The sequence below is a fragment of the Lonchura striata genome, chromosome Z, assembly GCF_050655825.1.
Source record: "Lonchura striata isolate lonStrDom1 chromosome Z, ASM5065582v1, whole genome shotgun sequence".
Taxonomy (NCBI): domain Eukaryota; kingdom Metazoa; phylum Chordata; class Aves; order Passeriformes; family Estrildidae; genus Lonchura; species Lonchura striata.
The window spans coordinates 82,366,503-82,372,707 of NC_140740.1; the positions used below are offsets into that span (position 1 = coordinate 82,366,503).

Genomic DNA, 6,205 nt, shown 5'->3' on the forward strand with positions numbered 1-6,205 from the left:
TCCATGACTGTGAACCTGTGCTGCCATCCAACAGGCCAAGCGGGTGAAGCCCCTATGGTATGGTGGGCGGTGGTCCAAGTACAGGTATGGGGAGGCCTGGCAGATTGACCACATCACACTGCCCCAGACACGCCAAGGCAAGCACTTTGTGCTCACCATGGTAGAAGCCACTACAGGATGGTTGGAAACCTACTCTGTGTCTCATGCTACAGCCTGTAACACCATCCTGGGCTTTGAAAAGCAAGTCCTTTGGAGGCATGGTACCCCTGAGAGGATTGAGTCAGACAGTGGGACTCACTTCAAGAACAGCCTTATCAACCCTGGGCTACAGGGCATTGAGTGGGTGTACCATTGAGGGAACATGGCATTGAGTGGGTGTACCATATCCCCTACCATGCACCAGCTGCAGGCAAAGTGGAGAGGCACAATGGACTGTTAAAAACCCAGTTGAAAGCATTGGGTGGGGGATCTTTCAAAAATTGGGAGCAGCATTTAGCAAAGGCCACCTGGTTAGTTAACACCCGAGGCTCTACCAATTGAGTGGGCCCTGCCCAATCTGAACCTTTGCATATAGTAGATGGAGACAAAGTCCCAGTGGTGTGTGTGAGAGGTTTGTTAGGGAAATCAGTGTGGATCAATTCTGCCCTGAGTACAGACAAACCCATTTGTGGGATTGTCTTTGCTCGGGGACCAGGTTGTACATGGTAGATAATGCAGAGAGATGGAACAACACGATGTGTACCTCAGGGAGATCTGATTGTTGGGTGAGGACTATGTGTAAATATCACTGTTTGCTGCATGTTACTGCCATTGTCTGTGTACAGCTGTATATTGGATGTATAATGTATGTGTCTGTAGAGTTAGAATATATGTATTAGTTTTAGTAGTAAGCTGACAATATGGGGATAAGGGGTGGAATGTCCTAGGCTGACTATATGATACTTTTATCCCCAGTTGCCTGCTCTGTCTATGTTGAATAATAAGTTTTGCACCTCTAAGACTCATTCCAAGAGTGAAGAGTGGAGGGAGAAGATGCGTGGAGTTTGTTTTCAAGAACTGCATTCCCTCGTCCACATTCCTGCTCCTGGACTGTGTTGTCTCTGGATGGACAGACAGCGAGACAGAGCTCTCCTTTGCTTTTCTAGTGAATTTTAGCTAGCTGAGGCAAAGAAGTTTCCTGGACTGTGTTTTTTTCCCATTCTCTGGACCTGCTCTGGACTGAACACCAGAAGAGCATCAGCAGCAGCACCTGTGGCCCAGCAGGCCAGGCCTGGGCCATGGCATTTCCAGCACCGGAGGGACTGAGCAGAGACTGAGTGAGCTGAGCTGCAGCCCAGGGGATTTTTCTGAGTTTGTCTCTCTCTCTTGGAGTGGCAAGAAGTTTTATTGTTTAATATTGTTTAGGTTTGCTTGCTTAATAAACAGGTTTTTTCCACTTTTCTCCAAGGAGGTATCTTTCCCGAACCAGTTGGGGGGAGGGGCTGATTGAATCTGCCTTCTAGAGGAACCCTTTGTGAGTTCTTTCCCAAATTTGCCCTGAACCAGGACAGAGTACTAATAATATCTTAATTGTGTGAGCTAAAACAAAGGTAACAAGCTCCTGCTTCATGTGATGGCTAAGGGCATCTCATGCATGGTGGTAAAGAACAGGCATCTGTGCTGTGGGATCTCTTTACTGACTGTTATCAGTGACATTTATAGACAAAGTTGTCTTTTTACTGGGTAATTGTTCCACTTCTGTCCTCATCCATCTGAGTGAGCAGAAGGTTGACTGTAAGGTGATAACGAGAGTAATGTAGATTTCTAAACTCCTTTATATAGCACTCTTGTTGCAGGCATCCTTTTATATTAGTCAATTAATATGATCCTTGTTCCCTTATCTGTAAATGAAGGAACAGCATAGCTCTTTTAGCAAGGAGGTTAGTATTTCCATTTTGCAAAGTTATTCTCATTTATGATCATAGAATGATTTGGGTTGAAAACAATTTTTAAAGGTCATTAAATCCAAAACACCTACATTGATCAGTGACATATTCAACTAGATCAAGTTGCTCATAGCCCGGACCAACTTGACCTTCAGTATTTCCTGACCTTCAATTTCAGTATTCAATATTTCCAGGGATGGTGCATCTACAACCTCGCTGGATAGCTGGTTCCAGGTGTTTAGAGAATCACAAAATTACTTAGGTGGGAAAAGACCTATAAAATCAATGAGTCCTACCTTTAGCTAATCACCACCTCGTCAACTAGACTAGTTGCTAGCATGAAGCGCTACGTCCAGTTGTTTCTTGAACACTTCTAGGGATGCTAACTTCACCACCTTCCTGAGAAGTCCATTCCAGTGCTTGCCAATCCATTCCATGAAGAAATTCTTCCTTAACCTCCCCTCGTGCAGCTTCAGGCTGTGTCCTCTCATCCTGTCACTGGTTGCCTGGCAGAAGAGCTTGAACCCCACCTTGCTGCTAAACTTTTCTCCAGCCTTGTTGCCCATCTCTGGATATGCTCCAGCCCCTCAATGTCCTTCTTGTACTGAGGGGGAACTCACTTGGACACAGAACTTGAGGAATGGCCTTACTGGGGCCAAGGACAGAGAGATTATCACTGCCTTTGTCCTGCAGGCCATACTGTTGCCAGTGGCTGGGATACCACTGGCCTGCTTGGCCACCTGGGCACAGCTGGCTCATATTCAGTCACTCTCAATCACCACTTCCAGGTCCTTTCCCCCTGGGCAGTTTTCCAGTCACTCTTTGTAAAAAATCCATCCTTATATCTAGTCGGAATCTACCTGCTTGTTGGATTGGAACAAAGACATCTTTTTCCTGTCTCTGCAGGCCTTATTAAAAGTCTGCTCCATCTTACCCACCTTGGGTACCAGAAGGCTACAATAATGCCTCCTTGTACCCTTCCCTTCTCCAGTCTGAAAACCTCCAACTCTCTCAGTGTTTCTTCATATGAGAGGTGCTTCATCTTGCTGATAATTTGTGTGGCTGTCTTCTGGATCTGCTCCAGCAGCTCCATGACTTTCCTGTACTGAGGACCTGGCAGCTGGATACTGTAGTCCTGCTGGTGTCTCAGTAAAGCAGAGCAGAGGAAGCTCTTCACACTGCTTTGGATGCAGCCCAAGACACGTTTGGATTTCTGGGCTGGGAGTACTCATGGCTAGGTCATGTCCAGCCTCTCACCCACAGCACCACCAAGTCTTCCTCCTCAGGGCTGCTCTCCCGTTGTTCATCCCCCAGCCTGGACTGATACTAGGCACTGGTGTAGCCCAGGTGCAGCACCTTTCACTTGGTCTTGTTGAACATTATGAGGTTCTCATAGGCCCAGCTCTAGGCTTGTCCAGGTCCTCCTCCTGTATTCCATCCATTCCCTCAGGCATGTCAAATGCAACACTCAGATTTGGTGTTAGCGAATTTGCTGAAAGTGCACTAGATAATGCCTATTTCTATAGTAACTGGCTAAGAAACATTAATTTTTATGTCACCAGTTGTGGAACAGGATTCTTTCACTTCCTGTTCTTCGCCCAGCTCTTTATGCTCTGTAGAGAGAGGGTGCCCTCTACTGAACCTATCCATGGGATGATAGAAATTTAGAGAATGGGTCTGAATAACAGAGTGAGACTGCATGCTAGAACTGCTGTTGCATCCTGGTTATATACTGATCTCATCCCATAGCAGAAGATTGCCTTGCAGGTGCAAAAATAGTTTTCAGTCTGGCCAGCAGAAGCTGAACAGTCCTCTCTGAGTGTGTGTTAGAGCACACATTAGATTCATGCCAATTTCTAGGCAGCTTTGCTGCTATGGTTTTGCAGCAGAGAAGTATTTTTCCTGCCTACAAGCATGATCTGGGTGATGCTAAGGCCAAGCATATTATTCTTCATACCATCATTTATTCAGAAAAGGCTACACTGCTTCCAGCTGAAGGCCTGTTAAAAACAACAGAGATATGTTCAGGCTGCCCTGATCTGTGCTGCTGACATCAGTAGTCAAAAGTATAAAAAGGAATGCTGTGGCCTGTATGTCCTAAATTTGATCTGGCCTGAGCAGTGGGATATCCATTTGAACAGCACTGACTGGGGACATACTGCAGAATGTCTTTTTTCTTTTGCAGGTCTTTGCAAGCAAGTGTGGACTTGAAATTGGGTCAGGCAGTCTTACATGGATCATCCAGAGTGGAATATAACATCTACACTTCTTTTGAGGATGTACTATATCTGACATGCTTCATAGCTAGATTGTTTCTTCTGTGTATAGTGGAGGGATGAATCTTCCTAGCATTTATTGGGGGAGAGCACTGAAGGGCTACTGCTGAGCCACTACTGAGCTCTTCTGCCTGTCAGGAGGGTTTTTGTTGTAATACACTATTTGACATTTGCAACTCACCTATCTCATTGCAAACGTATCTGAAAATAATAAAAACTGCCAGACTTTTCCAGCTGGTGTTGTGCAAATGTTAGTGACTGGAGGTTCTCTTTGAGTATTTGCTCTCTTTAAAAAGCAAATTTTGAGACACATTTCCTTTCTCCATCTCTCAGCTAATTAGGTGATCGTGTCTTTCACTTTTACTTATAACAGTTCCAAGAGTTCCAAGCATCTTTCTCTTTTTGTAAGATCTCAGGCTCAATAACTGTACATCAATTTCCTTAGGACTTCAATAGGACCTACTTGCCTATTGAATTTATTCCTTTTACTGACTTTTAGGGCATGTCTGCAATTTTAACCTAGTAGATAATAAAATAATATAATTTCATATTTACTGTGGTTGAAATAGACCATCAAGATAATTTCATTCCAATGCACCTGCCATGTGTAGGGACACCTTCCACTAGACCAGGTTGTTCAGAGCTTTGCCTGGGGATGGGGCATCCACAACTTCTCCAGGAAACCTGTGCCACTGCATCACCGCCTTCACAGTAAAGACTTTCTTCCTCATATCTAATCAAACTCTACCCTTCTTCAGCTTAAGTCCATTCACCCTCATCCCATCTCTGTTTGCCTTTGTAAAAAGTCCCTCTCCATCTCTCTTGTAGCCCTCTTTGGTTCTGAAATGCATTTGCAAGGTCTCCCCAAAGCCTTCTCTTCTCTGTGCTAAACAGCTCCAACTCTCTTAGCCTGTCTTCATAGCAGAGGTGCTACAGCCATCAGCTTCATATCTCTCTGAACTCATTCCAATAGGTCAACATCTCTTCTGTGTTGGTGACCCTAGAGCTGGATGCACCACTCCAGATGGAGTCTCACGAGAGCTGAGAAGATGGCAAGAATCACCTCCCTCAACTCCTTGCAATGGTCCCTGTGAGGAAGCCAGGAACATGATTGGCCTCCAGCCTCTCACCACAAGCACCCCCAAGTCCTCTTCATGATCCATTCTCCACCCAGCTTGTACTTGGGATTACCCCAACCAAGGTGTAGGACTTTGTATTTGGTCTTACTGAACTTCATGGGATTCACACAGGCTCTCCAGCCTGCCCAGCTCCCTCTGAGTGGCATCCTTTCCCTCCAGTGTGTTGACAGCACCACACAGCCTGGTGTCAATGACAAACTTGTGTCACTGACAGAGATTTTAAATAGTGATGGTCCCAATACTGGGCCCTGAAGAACAGCAGCTGCCACTTGTCTCCATTTGAGCTGTCAACTGCATCTCTTGGAGCACAACCATCCAGCCAATTTCTTATCTATCAACTTGGATAAGAAATTATCCCACAACTTATCCAACAACTGTTCCATCTGAAAATCCATGTGTCTCCAGTTTAGAGACAAGAGTGTTACGCAGGATATTGTCAAATGCTTTGTACAAGTGCAGGTAGATAGAATCTGTTGCTCTTTCCTCATCCAGCACTGCAGTAATCTCATCATAGAAGGCTACCAAATTTGTCAGACACAATTTGCCTTCAGTGAAGCCATGCTGGCTGTCACCAATCACATCATTATTTAGATGGTGTACTGCTAAAAGGAGTAAAATGTTGAAATGCACTACCTAAACTATAAAGGAAAGAGCACAACCAACCTTGTGGATGGGTAACTTTTAAAAATGGAAAATAGAGCACTTATGGAATTATTCTCTCTGCTCTTGGTCACTGGTCCTTTTCTGACCATTACATCACATTGACTATATTCATCACACTGATTTCTGCTTAATGCATATTTGCATGCATTAGGTAGCCATCAGTAGGCAGTAGCTTTGACAAACTGCAGTCTGACCACTTACC

At 44.9% G+C, this 6,205-nt stretch overlaps 1 long non-coding RNA gene across 1 annotated transcript in view; it reads left to right on the top strand.

Moving 5' to 3' along the window:
• LOC146763910 (uncharacterized) overlaps positions 1-6,205 on the top strand; it is a 242,467-nt gene that overhangs the window by 31,363 nt on the left and 204,899 nt on the right. The window lies entirely within an intron of this gene.